The sequence below is a fragment of the Electrophorus electricus genome, chromosome 12 (genome assembly GCF_041902795.1).
Source record: "Electrophorus electricus isolate QZ-2024a chromosome 12, ASM4190279v1, whole genome shotgun sequence".
Classification (NCBI taxonomy): Eukaryota; Metazoa; Chordata; class Actinopteri; order Gymnotiformes; family Gymnotidae; genus Electrophorus; species Electrophorus electricus.
Genome location: NC_137508.1, coordinates 25,691,640 through 25,715,603, shown reverse-complemented (window position 1 = coordinate 25,715,603; position 23,964 = coordinate 25,691,640). Strand labels below are relative to the sequence as shown.

Genomic DNA, 23,964 nt, shown 5'->3' with positions numbered 1-23,964 from the left:
AGTAGCTGTAGTTAGCTGCATAATGGCTTCCAGGTTACCAGACATTGCAAATAATCTTAAGGTCTTAGGCAACCATAGTTTCTTTAAGGCAGTCATTCATATAGGACCTAATGGTATATGCCTTCACCCTTCAGAGATTATTAAGAGTAAAATTTAAGTGTGAAGGCAATGTCTGATGCTGTAGTATGCTCTGGACCCACTCCAGTGCTGCGTGGAAATATAATGTACAACCGGTTTTATCGTTGAACTGTTGGCTGGATGTCTAAGTGGTTCTCACAAAACAATGTGGGGTTCAAAGATAAATGGGCTACGTTTGAGGAAAAGCCTGGCCTTTTATGGTGGGATGGTATACATTCTGCTCGGTAGGGTGCTGCTCTCCTTTCCTTTAGCATAATTCAGAGTTTTATGACAGTCTTAGTTATTCAATGACAATACAGAGTGGAGACCAGATAGCAGAGAAAGAAGATAAACCATCTCCTGATTGCTATGAGACATCACTCAAGGTCCACTGTATTGACACTTCTGTTCCCTGAGCTAAGCAGAAATACAGAAAACCTTAAAAAAAATGTTTAAATAACCTAAGTAGTATTAAACGAAATGGCACACAGAATATTGCCAGCACTCCAACATCTAAAGAAATTAGCATAAACGATACCACCATTGATCATGGATTTAACCTACTCTATCTAACAGAACTTGGATCAGGTCAAATGAGTACATAGCTTTAAATAACCTTCTGGATATAGCTCTTATCGCCCTCATCTAACTGACGTGGAGGTGGAATTTGTTTCCATATTCTATTCTATTATTGTGTAAGGAATCAGAAACTTTTGGAAAAGGTCAGGTGTAGCTTTATTGATTACAGGCCAATCCAATAACATAGTCCAAACACTGGCAGAGGCACAACCCAACCCCCCCCCCCCCCCCCAAAGAACCCCACCACTAGCAGGAGTACAAAGGGACAAATCCAGAAAAGCAAAGTAACAAGAGAACAGTGTCAAAAACACAACAGGAAACAAAATTAGAAAACCTCTTAATATGCACAGGCAATAACCAAGGCAACACATCAAAAGACTGCTTTAATGTAATGGTGCTTAATTTCACTGAGATGAATTGGTAACAGGTGGTGTTAGCCAGAGGTCCGGGGATTATGATTGATGCAGCCTATTGGTGAGACAGGTGGTGAGTATTGAAAACAGACACTGACCTCAATAAACAACACTCTGCCTCAACCTCCAGATTCTCTTGACTCTTCCTTTGCATAGACGAAGATACACAACAATTTATAGCAACGAAAGTGGAATGGTTGATCACTCTCTAAACTTGGTGAGTTAAACCTTCTAGACAAAGAAGTAGCAAAGGCAAACAGTCCATTTATGTTTGTTTTTGTTTGACTATCCCTAGAATATTAATCTAGGAGGTTGGCATACTGTGTTTTCTCATCTATGTTATCCTGTTGTATGTAACCACAAGACAAAAATTATGAGTTGCATTGATCTGTAAATGATGTTTTCCAGATCACAGATCAGATGTTAGTCTATGAGAGCAGACAGTGTTTCTGCTTCGAGAAACATAGATGTACGTGTCTCAATCATTCTTTTTTTATTTGTTTTTGTGTGGTTATTCCCAGTAGTGTTTCTTTAGGAAAAAAGTACAGAGGTGTTTCCTGTAGTTTGTCTTTGTGATATTGTTGCAGTCACAGAGTTAAGTAATAATAAGGACAAGAAGTGTCAGAATGGGGTCAGGAGCAATGTCTTAGAGCCTTAGACAAGTGCATAATGGGGACATTCAATTGTTCAGACATTGCCATTTTTTATTAAAGACTGAACTGCAGGAGTGTCACTTCTTTAATAATAACTGAGTACTGTGGTTACAACAGTGTGCCAATCATAAATGTGCAGCCACTAGTGCACAGAACACAAACACATGTTTCAGTTAGGTAAACTGATACAGCAGGTGGACCAACATGCTTCCCTAGGGGCATGTTTACACTAAAAAACATGAGAACTGTGACAACAGTCTAGAGCACGGTTATATGTAGAGACATCTGTGAATGATTAGGAGCATGATTTGTTTGGTACATACAGCTGCAAAAGATGTTGTAATCCCTTCAGCCATGGCTACAGACAGTGGATTACCACATCGGAAACTTGTGCATTCATTTCATTGGCATTTAGCTGATGCTTTTATCCAAAGTGACTTAGAATTATGACTGAGTATAATTTGACCAATTGAGGGTTAAAGGCCTTGCTCAGGGCCCCAACAATGGCAACTTGGCAGTAGTGGGCTTGAATCACAACATTGTCCTCTCTGTTCTCTCTAGCCTGGTGTAAGTGGCTCTGTATGGAAATGGTTTCAGTCCTACCTAGAGGGATGGTCCTATAAGGTAACATGGATAGGCTCCACATCCAAACCATTTAGACTCTCCACTGGTGTTCCACAGGGCTCAGTATTAGGCCATCGCCTCCTCTCTTTGTATACTTGTTCTCTTGGTGATGTAATATCTTCTACTATAACTGCTCCGCTGATGTCACTGAACAATTTCTTTATTTTCCACCCTCTGACATGCAGGTCTCCAGACATATCTCAGCATGCTTGACTGACACTGCGAAAAGGATGACCACTTGAAGCTCATCCCCAGTAAAGCTGAGCTTCTGTACATCCCAGGAACTCCCAGCCCTTAGCATGACCTCAGTTTCCTTTGAGACCTCCCGGGCATCACCGTCCGAAGCTGCTCATAGCCTGGGCATAACTTTGGACAACCAGTTGTCGTTCTCAACTCGTGTTTCAAATCTAATGCGGTCTTGCAGATTTCTCCTTTGTAACATACAAAGGATTTGGCCCTTTCTCTGGCAGGAAGCTGCCCAGGTACTTGTGCAGTTTCCTGTAATCTCAAAGCTAGACTACTGCAACTCACTACTTCTTAGTCTTCTTCTAAGAGCCATTAGACCTCTACAACTTGTCCAGAATGCAGCAATCTTCCGAAGTTCACACGTGTCATTCCGCTGCTGTGCTCCCTTCATTGGCTTCCAGTAGCTACACGCATCAGATTTAAAAGCTTGATGCTTGCCTACATAGCCAAAAATAGACCAGCCCCTCCATACATGATGTCAATGGTCAAAGCCCAATTCGTACCTCGTGTACTTCAAACCTCAAGTACTGCTTGGCTTGAAATACCACACTTCAAGTCTCATGGAAGACAAGTATCGATACTATTCTGTCCTGGCTCCTAGATGGTGGAATGAACTTTCGCTTGCTGTCCAGAGTCCCTTCCAGTCTTCAAACACAGACTGAAGACCCATCTATTCATGGAATATTTAAATGACCACTGACCCTGCTCTTATGTTGACTAACTGAAACTACTTCTTAGTGTAGGGTATTGTTTATTACACTGATGTTGACTAACAAATTCTAGTACTTGTTTATTGCACTTATCATTGTCTAAGATAAAGCTTTATGTATTTTGTACTTCTAGGCATCAGCACTGATCCCTGTATTTCTACATTATTCTAGTTTGTTGGTAAATTTGACTAACCCACTCTACTGGTTAGGATGTATTCTATGAATAAATGAAAAAGCACTTTTGTAAGTCGCTTTGGATGAGAGTGTCTGCTAAATGCCGTAAATGTAACTGGCAACCTTCTGATTACTAGTCGAGTACCTGAACCACTGACCTACCACTGCCCTTGTGCATAGTTCAAATAACACCATGGGTGGCATATATTTGATGTAGCATCGGGCTTTGTGCAAACTGAATTACAGTTGATGTTGTATGTGCACGGACATTATCATTTTATGAATGCAAGACTTATGCAGGATCGTGGTGGTCAGCTGCAGCTAGTACATTATTTTTCAGTTGAGCTAGATATCGGTGCCACTGGGTATGATCCATGTCTGGGTGTGCTTTAAGCAACTTGTACGACTGTCATGGTTTATGCTCTTTTGTCCTGTCTCATTGGTCAACAGTACTTTGTTCTCATGTAGTAGTCTCTCTGTTGTCATCAGTTTGGGTTATCACAGTTACTACACAAAGCTGGAGCAGTTGGCTGGATGTTCTTACAGCTATTAACATTCACCTTCAAAAGGGTCAGATCACTAATCCCTTATCTTTAATGTGACTTTAATAATGATGAATGTGAATCTGATGACTATGCAGTGCTATCTACCATCTGACCATTAGGTATTTCAGAAATTCTTCTGGAGAATCCATATTTAATTTCATTTGCTGATGGCTAAGCTCAGGTTATCAATGGCAGTAAACATATTGGGTGGGCTGTCTAATTGCCACATCCATTGGTGGTGTAGGTTTGTCTCCCTGATCATTTCTCCACACAAGCTGCCAAGTTTGTAGCACTGACCGCTGCTTGAGTTTTACCATCTAGCCCTACGGTTTACATGTTCTCATTATGCTTTTGGCTTAATACATAACTTTGGTCAGATGTGGTGGTAGCATGGCTTTGCTACACCCAAGAAACATGTTTCATTTGTCTCTGATCTCATGTCGTCATGTGAGCTTCCAGGACACTTAGCAGGAAAAAGCATTAAGCTAATCAAACATTGGGCTTTATGGGTGACAGGGCAGCAAAGCTGCAGCAATGTTGCCCATTCTTTCAATTGCTGCTATTACTACTCCAATGGATGACAAGCAAAATGATGTTCCTTACTGTTATAGATGTATTATGATGCTCCAGCCTTTGAGGTCTGCTCTTGGATGGACAAAGGTACGTTGATTCTAATGGTTTTTGGATAAAAAATGCAAGATGTGTAGCTCCAGATGAATTCCCACCCTATCTGGCTCAACAAATTCAGGTTAGGGCATGGAAGTGTTCGCAGTATGGTTCACTTCTTCCCCTCAGTATGGTAAAACACCAAATTTTGCAAACATGCATATGAGGTGGTTCAAAGGTGAGAGTTGTGTCAGGTTAATAATACAATTGCTGCTGTCAACAACACCCCCGCAGCTCACTTATGGGCATAGATTTATGTGCTGCCTGGATTTTACTAAGGTGTTCAGTGGCTGTGCTGATGGGCATTGCCAAGCAAGTGATAGGAGGCATTTAAATGAAGGAAATAAACAGAACAAACAGTGAAACTAATATAACAATGAAAGCAAGCACAAAGCATAAGGAATTGGGAAACTAGAAGACAACTAGAAACAAGTACAACCAATAAACCAAATAACTTTGCTTAAAAGAGATGTGCATGGAGAAAGAGCTAGGTAAAGTAATGTTTAAATAGCAACAAGGATAAAGGTAGTGATATAGAAGCGACAGTGACAATAACCAACAAACAAACATGCAAAACACAGGTGAAACCTATGACAGGCAGGGAATTAGACAAGGAGGAGGAACAAGGTGTCACCATGGGAACCCCAGTGCCAGAGAGAGCAAAAGCATGACAGGACTGTTCCATTAGTGCTATAAAGGGAAGCAATAAATATGTGCATTCTGAATGCACAATATCACGCAAAATGACAAAATAAATTGGAGACAATTCAGTAAAAATTAACATTGAGAAATTATGTGATCCTATCCACCCCCAACATGCTACCTGCCCAAAAATTCCTGCTACTCCACTAAATCTCTTTCCACCCTGTGTAAAACTTCCTAGAACCACTGCAGCTGACAAACATCCACAATTTGGAATCATGAGTTCCAAGAATGCTTGAGTTTATTGTATTTCTTATTACAGTGTTTTTCTCCATTGAATGCTCTGAAATTGCAGAGTATACATAGGCTTTCAGTTAGTCCTAGTCCACCAGGTCCAGCAAGTTCTGTAAGTGCCGTCCTGTCTAGAAAAAAAACAAAAAACTAATGGTTCTTTTACTGCCTTGCTGTGTTGGTGCTTCTTTGTGGAAACAATGCATTTCTTTAATCTGCATATCATGGGAACTCCTTGCCCTCCAGGGGTGTCAAATAATTGCTCCTACACCTGGGAAGTCAGTGTAGTTAGGACACCTGGTGGTGGTGGTTAAGGCATACATGCTAGCTGTTGCCCAGCAAAGCTATTCCATGTACAACTTTGTTTTGGTCGTTCCATGTTCTGACTCCTTGTTTTGTTCCCTGCTCCTGAGTACTTTCAGCGGAGTCTAGTTATTTTTTGTTAAGCCCTGTATTTTGTTAGTGTCATTGTTGGCTATTGTATGGTTTGTTACTTCTGTAGCTTGTTATTTTCTTTATCCTGAGCTTTTAGCATTGCCTTTGCCTTTGTTTTATGTTCCTATAGTTTTTGCTTATGTTTCTTTGTTTCAATTAAAATGGATAATTGAATTACCAGAAAGGATAATAATATTGATATGAGTAATAATAAATAACAATATTAAGTGTAGATAACATCCTTATTAAATTAAATTTAAAACATTCTCAAGGCAAGGAACAGGTTGCAGCAGCATCTCTCAACATACTGAGACATTTATTTTAAAAAAAACAACAACAAAAAAACACAGCTGACAAATTTGAAAAGTAAAGCATCGGTTTTTATTGGTGTACTATTTTTGCTATTCATTTTATTTTTACTTATGTGAAAGTTGAATGTTTTTAATTTGATGTGCTTGTTTAAGTTGTATAGCACATTGGTTGGCTTTTGTAGTCTTTTGTGCTCTAAAAATGAAATTGACTGACTAAATATTTAATAAGACTAAAAGTAAATAATTAATAATAGCTTCCCATAAATATCCGATCTGCTCTGCTTCATATTTGAGTTAGTGAGTTGTCTGCCTAGGTGCCTTCCTAACAGATGGACTTTACTCATCAACTTTACTCCATTGATGTTATCCTTTTTTTGGACTTTTATTAAATTCTGTTCTTTTGTGTACCACTCACGTCTTGCTTTGTGCTTAGTAAAATGTCACACATCACATTGACAATGAGGACAGCCATGGGTCATCCAGCTCCAAACACATTCAGATTCTTCCTCTGAGTGATTCCCAACTAGTACTACTGCTCACAGGTAGGGCCATACACCAATGACACAACAGCTCCATCTGCTGGCGGATTTATCTGTCTGCGCCTACCAAACGTACACATTATATTTCAAAATTAAAGGAGTTTGTTTAATTTTATTTAAGTGTATTTGCAATAAACCAATGCCTTTGAGTCTCTGTAAGAGCTCTTGTCAGTTTACTGGCTATTTTTGGTGTGCATGTCATGCGTGCATTTCTGTCCCCTCCCTTGTCTGGCTCTGCAACGTTTTAGCAGGGATGAGGTGAGAGGCAGAATGCAAGTGCAGGAGGTTCTTTATATGAGTGAGGGAAACAAAAACATGGGAGGCTAACAGAGTCTAAACAGACATGAGGTCTTAAATAACTGAGACTGATGAAAACTAAACAAACATGAGTAAATATATTTACAGGCAGGGATACAGGCAAGGGGGTGGAATAGAATGAAACCAAAACAAGGAAGGATAAAAAAAGCGCCAAAATAAAACCAGGAAAACCAAAACAAGCACATGAAGATGTCATGGTGGGAACCACAACACCAGGAGGAGGAAACCATGACAGGCTTCCTCACCTTCCTGACTTGTGAAAAATGATCTTTAGAGCTTGGACACCTACAGATTATCATAAATTAAAAGCGGGATAAACTAGATTTTTAGATTTAGATTTTAGTAGATTTTAGAATTGTACTTTGCAACCACCTCCCCCTCTAGTTGTGACTTGCATAATAGTACATGATTCCTGATGAGTTAATAGAGAAGTGAAGGTGACTCTCTGTCTTGGCTTTGTCGGTGTTTCAGTTGGATTCTTATGCATGCTTGAACTGGAATGGTGGACTGTGTAACACATAGGAGGTTAAGCAGGATACAGGGATGAGTCGCATAAACAGGACCACACATTTATTCATGCAGATAACATGAAAGACGTAGCTCGTAGGCTATCAAATCCAAACACCGACAACAGCAACACATAAATTGTAGACTTATACACGCATAATAATGACACAATGAGGAGAAGGTGTGGAACACGGGGGGGCCACACTGATGAACACACATACACACACACACATACACACACACACACACGAGGACATGTTTTGGAGGAGGGGCCGTATCGTAACAGAGCCCCTCCCTGACGGTGTGAGTCCTGGCGCGCCAGCCTATTGGGCTACAGCTCCGAAACCAACGCCAAATGGCAAGGCCAAAGGACAGAGTGACCCGACATGGTCCAGCGCGAGCAAGACTGAGGGGGGAAGAACAGGGACCAGGACAACAACAGACACAGGGACAGATACACTGACAAGTACAGGCACAGACACCAAGGGGGACAAAGCGACTGGGACAGACAACGTAATGGGGACAGACACAGTGACAGCAACAGGTACAAAATTACACAAAGGACTATAAAGGAGTCCAGGTAAGTTGGCAAGAGCCCTTGGCTGTCCCGCAGTCATCGGCTGGGCTGTAGTCCGACCCACCTGTGAGGGATCGCCCCTTGCTGATTTGGGGGGCGGTAACTTTTGCTGCCCTGTTTCAGGAGGCGCACCAGTTACTTTACCCCTCTCTGGGGTGAGCACTGGTGTCGCTTCCTTTTTGCCTCTGCGAGGTTTCAGTACAGGTGCACGAATTCTGGGGCTGTGTGCCCTAGTGAAGGGAGTTTCCTCTTTGGAGGAGGTCACCTCTAGATCTGTTGCACAGGATGGCTTGCTTGCCCTAAGCGTTACCTCCTGTGCAGAGTCTTGGGCAGTATCTTAGGTGCCAGAGGCTAGTCATTCTTGGAGACAGCACATTGAACGTCACTGTCAGTGGGAGGATCCCCATAGAGGTCCTCCTCCACCTCCATTGGAAGATCCTCCACATAGTCGAACCCCAAGTCCGACCGCATACTGACGTCGCTACACTCCCCTCTAGTTCCATAATCTGCGTAACCCTCGTAGTAGTCCATGTAGGAGTCAAAGGACCCAGCGGAGTCCACTTCCGAGTGCCGGATCCTTGTAGTCTGGCTGAGGTCTGTAGGACTCCGCAGAGTCCGACCCTGGATCATACTCAGGGCCCCTCCCAAAATTGTCCAGTGGCCTCCTTCTCTGTTGTGGAAGTCTGGAGTGAGGCCAGGATGACGGAGGGTCTCTCTGCGGGGTTGTGGAAGGGCATTTGCTTCCTTTCCTCCCCTTCCTTCTTTTGCTCCCCTTCCCAGGCATCCTTCGTCGGTCTGTGTTTCTGTAATGCATATGGAGGTTAAGCAGGATGTGGGGACGAGTCGCGTAAACAGGACCACACATTTATTCATGCACATAACATGAAAGATGTAGCTCGTAGGCTATCAAATCCAAACACAGACAACAGCAACACGTAAACAGGAGACTTTTATACACGCATAATAATGACACAATGAGGAGAAGGTGTGGAACACAGGGGGTGTGGCCACACTGATGAGCACACACACACACACACACACACACGAGGAGACGTTTGGGAGGAGGGGTGCCATATTGTAACAGAGCCGCTCCCTGACGGCTCGACTCCCAGCACGCCAGCCTATCGGGCTACGGCCCTGAAACAACACCAAATGTATATATATACACATATCCATATATACATTGTACATTGTGTATATAAACATAATATACATATATTGTACATACATTGTTAATATATTTTGTGTGTATATATATATATATTTCTCTATGCACCCCTGTTTTTCTTTTTCCTCAGTTTGGACAGAGCACTCTCAACCATTTCACTGCGAGTTATACTGTGTATGACTATGTATGTGACAAATAAACCAAACTTGAACTTGAACTTGAAACGGCAAGGCCAAAGGACTGAGCGACCCGACACGGGCCAGCACAAGCAAGACTGAGGGGGGAAGGACAGGGACCAGGACAAGAACAGACACAGGGACGGACACCAAAGGGGACAAAGCGAAGGGAGGAGGGGCCGTATTGTGACAGACTGGACTCTTTTCGAAGGCTGTGCAATGAACATCTCTATTCACACAAACTATAAGAATTCAAAGATGAGCAATGAAGACAACAGACTTATGTTTAAAACTGTAACACGTGGTGGCCCGAGTGCAGCAGGGCAAGGTGCAGGACACAGAGACTCCAGCGACTGGGACGTACATTTATTGACATATAAACACGGAACGATAATGGCACTCACAAGCATTACAAACGTTAATACGAACATGAAACGGTTGACATTAAACAAGCACGAACACAGTTAACAATAACGAAAACATTTAAAATTTCCATGAAACATCAACAAGTTACATCCACACGTTACACCCACAATGACCAACACTCTGCACACTTTGACACGGGTTTAAATACATACAGACAAACAAGGTGCAGGTGTGTCAACAAACAGATCCTCCCACTACAAGTGGCTGGCCAAACCACGTGACTCGCAGGAGGTGAGCATTCCGTGACAAAAATAATTCAACAGATTATAAATTTGATTTAAAAAAAACCCATCAAGGCAAGATATTTGAAACGCATAACATATACCACGAAGAATTAAATGGGTTATCCATTTGACAAACCACAGCATATAACACTTTATATTGAAACGTTCAGAACATTTGCCAGCAGTGATTAAAGCTCTGTATTGGTAGTGTAGAATTATACTGGTTTTGTGTTTTGTGTAAGGTGTATGCGTCATTGTGGGGGTTGTGGTAAAATGGGGATAGCATGTTTTGCAGAACATGATTCTTTAATCTAGACAGAACTCCTGAAAGGACAGAAAGTGGCGGAACTTTCAGCTGTTTCAATGCACGAATGAGAGCACTAGCATGAGTGAATTAATCCATGTAGTGACTTTTGATGAATAAAAGGACTGCCATGCAAATGGTATCGATTGTTAACCTCTTGATTGAAGTAGACTGTGTTGAAGCACTTTTGAATTGATGCACTACTACACTGAAACCATGGTTACACCATCGGCACTCTGTACAAGCTCAGTCGCGCTATTTACATTTAAGGCTTAAGTGCTTGTCTACATCTTGTATTACAATAACCCTTCTGTGAAATGACATAGGGGGGAAATTTTAAAATAAATTTGTTCAAAAGCTTAATTAAACATATATTATTGAGGTCTAATGCATCTAAAGAAAATTTGTTAAAACATATGTAGAAGAGAAGTCTTAAATTTGTTGGAAATTTACACCTTCCCTGTTGAAATCCATTTCTTTTCACTTAAATCCACTGTATTGATAAATTCCAATTTATTAGCTATGCATGATAAGATTTCTTTGTTTTTGCTCTGACAAGATGAAGAAAATATATAGCTGTACTGTGCAAATAGCCAATCAGTTCACTATAGTTGTAACATGGCGCGATCACGAAGCAAATGCATATGCTGAGAAGAGCGAGATTTATTAAGGTCAAATTCACAGTCACAGTCGTTAGTACAGTCCAGGGTCAATGTTCCAATGTGTAGAGTCTGGGAATGCATCTGAAATAAAAACAAAAGCACATGATAACAAAACGGAGCATGCAATAACAATGCTACAAGTAACAATAAAAACTAACACTAACCAATAAAGTGGGCTAGGAATAGCAGCGAGGCTAGGGTTTAACAGACAGAGGCTAGGAATCACAAGGAGTGGCTAGTATATAACACAAGCTATAATGAACAGGGCATGCATAACAATGACCAGCAAACACACAGGCAACAAGGCAGGGTTTGAATTCGTGTGTAATAAGATTTAACAAGACACAGGCTCATGGAGGGCTGAGAAACTCATACAAGGAATACCAAGGAAGCAAAACAAAACAAAGATACGAGACAGGGTAACCATGACAATAGTATATTTAGTATATTTATAATATATTTGTATATTTGTATAGTATAGTATAGCATAGTATAGCATAGTAATCCTATACTACACAGCAATTCGACTACATGTCCGGTGGATCAAATTGCTTCCACTCAGACAATCGCAAGAGATCTGCTTCCTTTCATCTCTGTCATAATCAACAACTCCTTATCTTCTGGATACATGCCAAGTGCATTCAAAACCGCCAGGGTGGTACCAATCCTCAAGAAGGCCACACTTGATGGCTCCAATGTTACCAAATACAGACCAGTATCACTTCTTTCTTTCCTCTCAAAAGCCCTTGAATGAGCAGTTTATAATCAATTGTCTCTTTTACTCACCCAGAACCAGCTGCATGATCCCAAACAGTCTGGCTATAAACTGGCAAATTCTACAGAAACAGCCCTTATAGCAGTGATAGAAAAACTTCATTCTGCTAAAGCTGCCAAACTGTCATCTGTTTTGATCTGTCTTGATTCACAGTGAACTACAACATTCTTCTCTCTGTTCTCTCCAGGCTTGATGTGACTGGCTCTGCTTGGAGATGGTTTCAGTCCTATCTGGAGGGACAGTCCTATCAGGTGACATGGAGAGGATCTACATCCAAACCATGTAGACTCTCCACTGGTGTTCCATAAGGTTCAGTATTAGTCCTCCTTCTCTTCTCTTTGTATACTCATTCTCTTGGTGATGTAATATCTTCTCATGGTTTGTCCTACCACTGCTATGCTGATGACACTCAATTATTTCTTTCTTTTCTACATGCAGGTCTCAAGATGTATCTCAGCATGCTTGACTGACATGGATGAGAGCCCACCACTTGAAGCTCAACCCCAGTGAAACTGAGCTTCTGTTCATCCCAGCTACTCACAACCCTTACCATGACCTCACACTTTCCTATGAGAACTCCCTAGTATCACCATCCAAAACTGCCCGTAGCCTGGACATAACTTTGGACAACCAGTTGTCATTCTCAACTCATCTTTCTACTCTTACCTGGTCTTGCAGATTCCTCTTTTGTAACATACGAAGGATTCGGCCCATTCTCTCACAGGAAGCTACCCAGGTGCTTGTGCAATCTCTTGTGATCTCAAAGCTAGACTACTGCAACTCACTACTTGCTGGTCTTCCTCTAAGAGCCATCAAACCTCTACAACTTGTCCAGAATGCAGCAGCACGACTGGTCTTCAATCTTCTGAAGTTCACACGTTACTCCACTGCTGCGCTCCCTTCTTTGGCTCCCAGTAGTTCCACACATCAGATTTAAAACCTTGATGCTTGCCTACAAAGCCAAAAATGGACCAGCCCCTTCATACCTTAGGTCAATGGTCAAAGGCCAATCTGTATCTCGAGTACTTCAAACCTCAAGTACAGCTCAGCTTGAAATACCTTGCTTCAGGTCTCATGGACGACAAGCATTGAGACTATTTTCTGTCCTGGTTCCAAGATGGTGGAATGAACTCCCACTTGCTGTCCGGACAGCAGAGTGCCTTGCAGTCGTCAAATGCAGACTGAAGACCCATCTATTTGCAGAATGTTTAAAGGACAACTGACACTGCTCCCATATTGACTGACTAAATTAGTACTTATTGTAGGGTATTGTTTATTACAATTATGTTGTTTAACAAACTCTAGCACTTATTGTTTATAGCACTTATCATTTTTTAAGATAGACCTTATGTATTTTGTACTTCTAGGTATCCGCATTTATCCCTGTATTCTACAGTATTCTAGTTCATTGGTTTGTTGGACTTTAACCTACTGTACTGTACTAAGATATATTCTATGAGTAAATGACAGCACTTTTGTAAGTCGCACTGGATAAGAGCGTCTGCTAAATGCCGTAAAAGTAAAATATTATTAGAATAGTAATAGTATATAAAATTCAAAAAAAAAACTGTCAAATTGTTATTTTAAAAAGTCAAATTGTTATCAATTCACTCTGCTATAGTCTTGGAGAACACGTTCTAACATATTCACAAAATGACACTGAAGTGTTTTTACTGTAGGAATTTGGAGTATTGGGATGGAAAACACATGCAAAATATCCATTCAGTTCACTACATTTTGAATCTCTATAAAATAAACTAATTATCAAATCATTCCATTAAAGTCTTGAAATACATTTTCTTATGTACCCCTGATATGACCCCTAAGTGAGGCTATACAGTCTGCTAAACAAAGGTGTAACGTTGAGCAGTAAGGAAATGAACCAAAAACATAAGTACACGAAGGCAAACAGGGGAAACAGGCTACAACAGAAACTAGGAAATAACACACAGAGGCAAGGAAAACCAAACGGTTAAGATAACACAAGGGCTAACAAACGCAGGCTTTGAAAAACAGACGGGCATATCCAAACATCCAAACATCCAAACACACAAACGCAACCATTCAAATAATGAACAACAAAACTCCAAGGGAACCAGAAAGGGTTTAAATGTTTGAACTAATGAACACTAAACAAGGCACAGGTGCAAATACTAAACAGTGAAAACCAAAGCAAGTACTGGAACGGGACTGGAAAAGTGAAAAATGAGACAAGGAAACCATAGAGAAGGACAATAGGAGGGATCAACCATGACAAAAGCAGTGGCATCAAGACTGCAGAGATATACAAAAGAAACAACACCAAAAAGAGTAAATGCCTTCTTCATCAATGAATCAACCAAAGCTTACTTTCAGTTGCAATGCAACTTAACCCTGACAGTGCATCACCCAGAGTTGAAATATGACAGTAGAGAAAGAGCATATGGGAGAATGAAACATCACACAACACCGGAGCTCAGTGGTTAATAGACCTCAAAGCACAGCACCACAATCTTGCTCTGACATGATCCACACCTACAGATATAGATACAGATACAGATGGCAATCTAGGTTAGCTGTATGTGGAATGCCAGCTTTATATATACATATATTATATAAAGGGTCGTATGAAAATGTACCTCATCACAACACTAGAAGCCAACTCAAAGACAATTGCTCAGATCACCATAAAGTGAGATATATACCATGGAGATTCTGTGGCCTCACTGCTATATTGCATAGGCTTGAATCCTCTCAACCAGATCAACATTAAGAATGGGTACAGGTATAGATTCAGCCAAATCCTGTGCATGGATGATAACTATGCTATATATTTGTACTAATACTAACTTTTGAATGATGACACAAATGTTTATGATGAATGATGAAGAAAATGTCAGTCTTTAGGAATATTGTAGTGAAAATATATTCATTAATTCATATGAATTCATTAGGCTGTCTCCAGCAACCACTCGTTTATATTTAACAGTATAAAATACAAAGAATACAAACTATACAACAAAACAAATTCATAAAACCTAGCTTGTATTATGGGTGGGTTCAATTTAAAGTCTTCAGAATATTGCTGTGCCATGCAACAGTCCTCTGTGTCACATCGTATACTAAAAGGATGGCAGGGGAGCATTAATCAATATTAAAGATAATAAAGACAATTTTAAAGGAATTCCGAAGTCATATTTACAAAATTGCTAACACTGAGTAGTCACTCAAATAGCCCATTTGTTAATAATATTTTACAATACATTCAGCCATTTCAGACAGCAGCTATTTGGTTAATTTTATGTTTTGCAGTAAGTCAACTATGCCCTAAATCACAATGACAAGTATGTAACCTTATTTATAACCTGCATGCGGTTTGAAGAAAAGTTTTTGTGCTGTATTTTTCACAGAAACGACTGGTTAGCTAGCTAATTATATCATAATAATGTTAATTGATATAAAGTTTGATATTGGATATTGATATTGCTTGATATTGGATGCTTGATATTTGCTAGACATTCGCCAGCGTTGCAATTTAATAGCTCACAAAAGGGTTGATAGTCACAAGAAGCAAGGGAAAGCATGATGCATGTTCTAAGTTGAGATATGTTTATTTAGGGTGAATCCATTATCATCTATGAGACAGGATGTAGTTGGGATATAGAGGAAATTTGGAATATGTAGTCAGAGCCAGAATAAACTGAAATCAAGAGAAACCAAAAAATAATCATAGATAGACATATAGATAGAAATAAAAAAATAAGGAAAAACACAGAGGCTGGGGATACTTGTCAGTAACGTTAAAAAGCTGTTAGTGACACAATCAAACTAAATGCTTAAAATAATATTGTTTACTATTACTTCGCTAATTTGAACTTGCATTTGCATGTAAAGCAGCTATGCTAGCTACCCATAGCAATAAAATGCAGTACAAGTAATTTATCTAAAGTAACCAAATCATTGACTGCTCACTGTGAACACACAGAGCAGCAATACTTCACAAAGAGGAAATGAACAGATCAGGTAACACAGGGAAATGATGAGAAATAGGTGGATTCAAACAATACTTGGGAGATGTGGATCACCTATGACTAATTGGATTGGTGGAATTATGTTGATGGCTCTCCACATGACTGCCTGGGGTAATCTGGGTAGTGGAGTTTGAATAGGTAGTGTCGAGAGGCAGCCGGACAGCACACAGGAAGCACAGGCAAAAATGTATCTCATTATTCAATAAGAATTCAAAAATCTGTTGTCACATTTTTTTGAGAATGAATGTCAAAAATAAACAAAAGAAACAAAGGTTTAATTATGAGTTAACACTTATTCTGTAGTACTGACTGTGAATGGATAGTACATCTCATGAATCGTACATTTTTGAAGGCAACAGGGTGGGAGCTGCATCTTGTGTACACTTGTGCAGTAGATCAAAACTGGGACCAGAGCATGTGTAGTACAGAATGTAGGTGAAACCCTGGTCACATTTCTTAGTGCATGACCTCTCTTCATGTTGCGAGCAAACACAACAAAACAAAATAATACATTGTCTTATACATTAGCTAGTGCGGGAAAATTAGAACATATAATTTTATATTTATGGAATAATCAAGTGATGGGTAGGGTTTAGTATTAATATATGATCAGAAAAATACATTAATTTCTATCCTCTCTTAGGAAAGTAGTTCAGGGCCTGACAGCTCAGAGAATAAGTCTTCTTTATGCTATCAAGTAACAAACACATTCTAAAAGGAACACATTTTGATCCAAACTACAGACACCATAGGCTGAAATGGCGCCGGTGAGGTCGGCTGCCGTCACGACTGCTCCGTCCACACCTGGCACTTTTTTTCGCTCTTTCCGCTACCCCTGATTTCTCCGCAGCCCTTTTCTACACACCACGGCGCGTATCTCGTACAGCAGAGACGCCCTTATTTCTCTTAATCTACATAGCACTCACCTCAAGCCGTCTGTGACCCCGGACCCAAGATGGCCGACGGAGATCCTGAGGGAAAAAAGACGCGGCGCAAGGAAAAGGCCTCGAGGGAAGCGAGCCGGCGTCAGGAACAGGCTGAGGGCTCGGGCACACCGAGCTCCCTTACCTAGCATCCTGCTAGCCAACGTCCAGTCTCTGGATAACAAGCTCGATGACCTCCGGGCCAGGATAAAGTTCCAGAGGGACATTCGGGACTGCAATCTCCTCTGCTTCACCGAGTCGTGGCTGAACCCAGCGGTACCAAACCACGCTATCCAGCCGGCCGAGTTCTTCTCGGTTCACCGCATGGACAGGACGGCAGATTCGGGGAAGTCGAGAGGCGGCGGAGTGTGTGTGATGGTAAACAACAGCTGGTGCAACAATGCCAATGTTGTTACTCTCGCCTGCTCCTGCTCACCCAACCTGGAGCTGCTCGCCCTCAAGCTTCGGCCTTTCTACCTTCCCCGGGAGTTCACTTCGGTCATCATCAACACCGTGTATATCCCACCTCAGGCTAACATGGACACTGCACTGTGTGAACTTCATGAGGCTCTCACACAGTTTCAGGCACAGCACCGGGACGCTGCACTTATTGTGGTTGGGGATTTCAACAGCGCTAACCTCAAGCGTGCAGTGCCCAACCTTTACCAGCACGTAACCTTCCCCACCAGGGGAACTAGGACACTAGACCAATGCTACACCCCATACAAGGACAATTACAAGGCACTAGCTCATCCACCGTTTGGTATGTCGGACCACGCCGCCATTTTCCTCCTACCAAAATATAAACAAAGGCTGAAACGGGAAGCTCCGGTTCAGAGGGAGGTCGCGCGCTGGACAGACCAATCGGTGGCCGCTCTGCAGGACGCTCTGGATGACGCCGACTGGGACATGTTCCGGCGCAGCACTGATGATGTCAGCGAGTGTACGGCGGCAGTAGTGGAGTTTATTGGGAAACTGGTGTACGACACGATCCCAAGAATTACCATCAAGAAGTTTTCCAACCAGAAGCCCTGGGTGGACAGAACTATCCGCGAGACTCTCGCACTGCTGCCTACAATGCGGAGATCATCAGCGGGAACATGGACGAGTACGAGTCTGCAGCATACGGAGTGCGCAGGATGGTGAGAGAGGCGAAGCGGCGCTACGGGAAGAAACTAGAGACACAGTTCCAGCAGAGTGGCTCTAGATCCCTGTGGCAGGGACTACGGATGATCACGGACTACAGGAGCCGCCCTCATCAGTCCAGAGGGTGGGATGAGTCTCTGGCGAACGAGCTGAATACATTCTTTACTCGCTTCGAGGCTACATCTAGCAGCGCTAATGCTAACAGCGCCAATGCTAACGGCGCTAGTGCTAACAGCGCTAATCCAAATGGCACTATCGGCGCAGCCAATGGCACATGCGCCATGGAACAGCGCCCTCTCATCATCACGGAGAGTGACGTGAGGAGAGTGTTTAAAAGGGTGAATACCAGGAAGGCGATGGGACCAGACGGTATCTGCGGGAGGGTCCTCAAAGCCTGCGCAGATCAGCTAGCCGCGGTATTCACCGACATCTTCAATCTCTCCCTGACGCTCGGTATCGTCCCGTCCAGCTTCAAGCGGTCCACCATCGTCCCCGTCCCGAAGAAACCTCGACCCTACCGCCCTGTCGCCCTCACATCAGTCGTGATGAAGTGCTTTGCAAAGCTAGTCAGAGACTTCATCACATCTTCACTGCCAGCCTCCATGGACCCACTGCAGTTTGCATACCGCCACAACCGCTCCACTGACGATGCAATTGCACATCTGCTCCACACTACACTGACTCACGTGGACGAAGGGAGCGGAAATTATGTTAAAATGCTATTTGTCGACTACAGTTCAGCATTTAATACCATCATTCCCTCCCTACTCACTACTAAGTTGGGGGATCTAGGACTGCATACATCCCTGTGCGACTGGACCTCCGACTTCCTAACAGACAGACCACAGTTAGTACGGGTGGGCAATTGCGCCTCATCCACCCTCACCCTCAGCACTGGAGCTCCTCAGGGTTGTGTCCTAAGACCCCTGCTCTACTCACTGTACACCTACGACTGCACAGCCACTTCCAGCTCTAACATCATTGTCAAGTTTGCTGACGACACCATTGTCATGGGTCTGATCTCGGACAACGACGAGAGGGCCTACCTGGAGGAGATTAAACACCTGGAAAACTGGTGCCAGGAAAATAATCTCCTCCTAAACATCAGTAAGACAAAGGAGCTGATCGTGGATTGCAGCAAAAAGCAGGAGCGGCACTACCAACCTGTGAGGATCAGTGGAACCACGGTGGAGAGAGTAGATAGTTTCAGGTACCTTGGAGTTCACATCTCGCAGGACCTGTCCTAGTCCCGCCATACCAACTCCCTGGCAAAGAAGGCTCGTCAGCGTCTTTACCACCTCAGACGCCTAAGAGACTTCAGACTGCACTCCTGCGGAACTTCTGCAGAACGTCTACACCTGCACTATCGAGAGCATCCTCACGGGGAACATCACAGTCTGGTTTGGGAATAGCACCAACCAGGACAGACAAGCACTCCAAAGGGTAGTGCGTTCAGCAGAGCGCATCACTCACACGGAACTTCCTGATCTGCAGACCATCTACTACAAGCGGTGCCAGACCAAGGCCAGGAAAATTGTGAAGGACCCCACCCATCCCAACAATAGACTCTTCTCTCTCTTGAGGTCAGGGAGGCGCTTCCGCTCCCTGAAGACCAAGACAGAGAGGCTGAAGAGGAGCTTCTTCCCACAGGCCATTTGGGCCCTGAATCAGGGAAACTGATAAACTGTGGGGACCACCACCACCATGTAACATTAACTGTATATCTGTACACCTGTATATATAGATTTATACTCAATTACCTTGTTACACAACAACTGTAGATGTTATTATACAAAATGGATCTGTACATTCTGTAGATTGTGTACATATATACCCAACCATATTACACCTGCACTGTACATTCTGTAGATTGTGTACATGTATACCCAACCATATACATTGTACATTGTGTATATAATCATAATATACAAATATTGTACATACATTGTTAATATATTTTGTACATACATAGAGTATATATATTTATCTTGCATATATACATTTTTCTCTATGCACCCCTGTTTCCTTTCCTCAGTTTGGACAGAGCACTCCACCATTTCACTGCGAGTTATACTGTATGACTATGTATGTGACGAATAAACCGAACTTGAACTTGAACTTGAACTTGAACATAGGCGCATGCATCTGTAAAAACCTCTTCGCTGGCACACACTGAGATAGTCATGTAAGCTCTGCATAGCTATAGGATGACAATTAGTGGTGATATTGGGGTATTAAGAGTAGGTGAGACAGAATAAGTAAGGCAGTGGTGGTTCAGCCACTAGGGAGAAATGGGGATTGAGTATGAGCTGTTAATTGTAACAGAGAATGGATTTTTTGTAATAAAGTTTTTCTCGATTCTTAGTACTTGTGTAATATGCTGTGTTCTTTTGTCCTGAATTTAACTGGAGAAGAGAAACTTCTCTATGACACCAATGATTCATGATCACTTATAATCTATAAACATATGCTTTCATTTCCATCAACTGTTCTGGAATGAACCACTTAATTTCTTTATCACAAAAAATCTTATGAAGTGCTTCAGTGACACTTTGACAAACTAGCTTGATAGTTTTCTAACATTAGTGAAGTTACTACTAACAGCTAATCACTTAGCTGGCTAAAATGAACTTGATCCTGAGGAGAACAATTTACTGATGAACAAGACAATGCTTTGCTTTAAAAATGTCAAAGTGAGCAGTCAAAGGTAAAAATATATGTCGAGCAAAGTTTAATATAGCTGCATGTCCATTCATATTTGACTGTTAGTATAAGCTGTCAATCAACACAGCCCATTGCTGTAAATCACCTCATTGTGACACCCCTTTAACTATTACCATATGACTTCTATAAAACCTGTTCATTGTAAAGAAAATTACTGGGAAATATATTAATGCAAGGAGAGCTTATAGAATTAACAGAACACAATTGCCAAAAAAATTATTAGATGTGCCAATTGAATTTAAAGATTGTGACCTGAGCCATTCACTTATATGAGAATGGGTGGGGTTAAAAAGTTATACTTCAGCCAGCCACTACATGGCATGAGACATCTTTTTTGTCTGACTTGTGATGGCACAACAATATGCCGTTATAATCTTATAAGAGATTAAAATGTCAACTGACAGTTAATACGGTTGCGTATAGAGAATACATTCTCTTTTACAAAACTGCTTTGCAAAAGATGAAGGCTGACTTTCAATCCACCAATATTACCAACTGCTGTGCTAGTCCAAGAGCCCTATTTTTACAATTAATAAGCTGCTGCAGCCTGCTTGAATTTTCTCTTTAACCCCTTCATTGGCCCTCTACAATGACTTCTTGGCTTCCTTTATTGAGAAAGTCAGCAACATATTCAAGTTCTGGCTTCTTCCGGTCCCTTAGATCTCACTCTATCTTTCCCTCAGTTGCTAACCAGCTTTCAACTTTTCACCAAGCTGATGAGAAGCAACTGCTTGTGTTTTAGACCCACTGCCCACCCTCCTGATTAAAGCTTGCCAGCCTTCACTCTGCCCACTCATCACCACAATCAACAATGCCGCTCATAGCTCAGGTTATTTTCCTCCCAACTTAAAAGTAGCTGCTATTTCCCAGTCATGAAGAAGTCAGGCCTTGACTCACATAATCTTTACATAATCTTTAATTATTGTCCTATATTAAACCTTCCCTTCCTCAGTAAGATACTGGAATGTACAGTGTCGGCCCAACTCCAAGATCATCTGACCTCCAACAACCTTTTTGAGCAGTTTCAGTCTGGATTCGGAGTAAATCACAGCATTGAAACTGCTCTGGTAAGGGTTATGAATGATCTGTTGTTGGTAGTCGATGAATGAGCTTTTTTTGCTGATCTAGTGAACATCTTTGTCCTACTGGATCTTACTGCAGTGTTTGATACGGTCTGTTATCATATGTTGCTACATAGGCTAGAGACTTGGACTGGTGTCACAGACACAGCAATTGCTTGGTTTAGGTCATATCTCAATGAAATTCAATAATTCATCACGCTTCATGTCAGATACTTCTACTCGTGCTCATGGTGTCCCACGGGGTTTAGTCCTTGGCCCCCTTTCTTTCATAATCTACTTGCTTCCACTTGGTGACATTATCGGACAGCATAGTCTAAAGTTTCACCGTTATGCAGATGATGCTCATATCTATATCTGCACAACCCCTCTGTTACACTGCTGCCTGACTCACTGATCATCTGCCTGGCTGACATTAAAAACTGGATGGCCTTGAAATTCCTCAAAATAAATAGCACTAAATCTGAAGCATCCCCTCATAACATCTCTTGAAGCATTCTCATAGCATCCTCTTCCCCTCTCAAAAAAAAATCTATCCTTGGTTTTATCACGTCCTTTGTGACCTTTCAGAATCCTCTGTGTTATCATGGACTCTACACTCTCTGTTGAGGCTGACATTAATAACATCACCAAAATTACCATTTTCTACCTTAAAAATATCACTAGAGTGCATCTCTCACTCCCTGATTCTGTAGATGAAATTTATGATATCATTACATCCAGCAGACTGGATTATTGCAACTCAGTTTAGTTGGGCTCGCTGCCAGTCTTCTGAATTCTGTGGCAAGAGTTCTCATGCAGATTAGATCAAGACAACATATAACCACAAGTTAAAAGACCTACACTGACTCCCAGTCCATTATCCCAGTTTATTAATAAGTATTAAATATAGTGTAGTGTACAAAGAGAATTGCCCTACCTCCTTGAGTTGTCAAGGTCATAGGTAGGCTCTTATTTCATTCATTAATTTAATTCATTAATTAAGTACATTTCTAGTTCATTAATTAAGTACAAATCTAGGAGTAACTTGGCAAAGCCAGCTGTATTTCAGCCATGATATTATTCCAGAGTTCATACACATCAGAGTGGCATGGTAATGGTCATCAAAATATATATGCACTCTTGGACAGCTGTGTATAAGAAAATAAGAAAAACTGTTCATCAAGATTTGTAGCTGAGAAATGCCACCAAAAGATGCAAGCAAAGACTTGCAGGAAAAGATCTAACTTATATGGAGAAGTTGATTGTCACAGTAGGCCAGTCATCCAGCAGGAGGGACACACCCACTCCTGCTCAACTGCACCACACACCTGCCACAGTCCCAATAACCTGCATTTTAACCAGAATCACCTGTTCCTTATTTTCCTATCTCACTATTTAAGCCCACAGGCTCTGAAGTCAGCACTGCACATTAGCAGCACCAAACGTTTTGGGTTTTTTTTAATAGAAAATAAAGAGGACTTTATTTTAGTCTCACCTCTCGCTCCCTCTGTGCCGCCACTGTCACATTGATTTATTTTGTTATGAGGAGCAATTGATACATGTTCGATTGGATGTTGTTTCAGACAGATGTAGAGAACTTTGAAGGGCGGTTAATGTTAAACAAGTCTTAGGTACTCACAGAAGTTGTAGCTTTAGGGACTGGTTTAGACAAAATCAGTCACTATAAAATATTCAAGGCAACAACTTTAGGAATAGGTGCAAATGGTGGCACTGATTTTACATGGAAATTTTGAGGATGTATTAATGGCAGGGATTAATGACAGAACAGATGGAGTTGACATGTAAAAACCCATAAGACAATAGTTGCAGAAGCACTGTAATTCGCAAAGCACACAAAAAAAGTGCTGGACTGCTGGAAAAACTTAGGAATAAGGGTAACTATCAGTATAATTTAGATGTAATTCAAAATGTAGCTATTACAGAGAAAGGATCTGGGTAACAAAGTAAACGGAACACCAAAAAGAACTTGTCATTCCAGTTTGTCCAATGCATAAGAG

The 23,964-nt window shown here is 41.6% G+C and overlaps 1 long non-coding RNA gene across 2 annotated transcripts; it reads left to right on the top strand.

The window, feature by feature from the left end:
- Positions 1-1,190: 1,190 nt before the first annotated feature.
- Positions 1,191-14,317, top strand: LOC145660171 (uncharacterized). 2 transcript variants are annotated; one of them, XR_014126350.1, is made up of 5 exons: positions 1,191-1,326; positions 2,324-2,386; positions 2,572-6,948; positions 12,270-12,391; positions 12,521-14,317. It is a non-coding gene; the product is annotated as an uncharacterized LOC145660171 (long non-coding RNA). The 2 variants fall into 2 exon arrangements; XR_014126349.1 differs by having other exon boundaries at positions 12,270-14,317.
- The last annotated feature ends 9,647 nt before the right edge of the window (positions 14,318-23,964 follow it).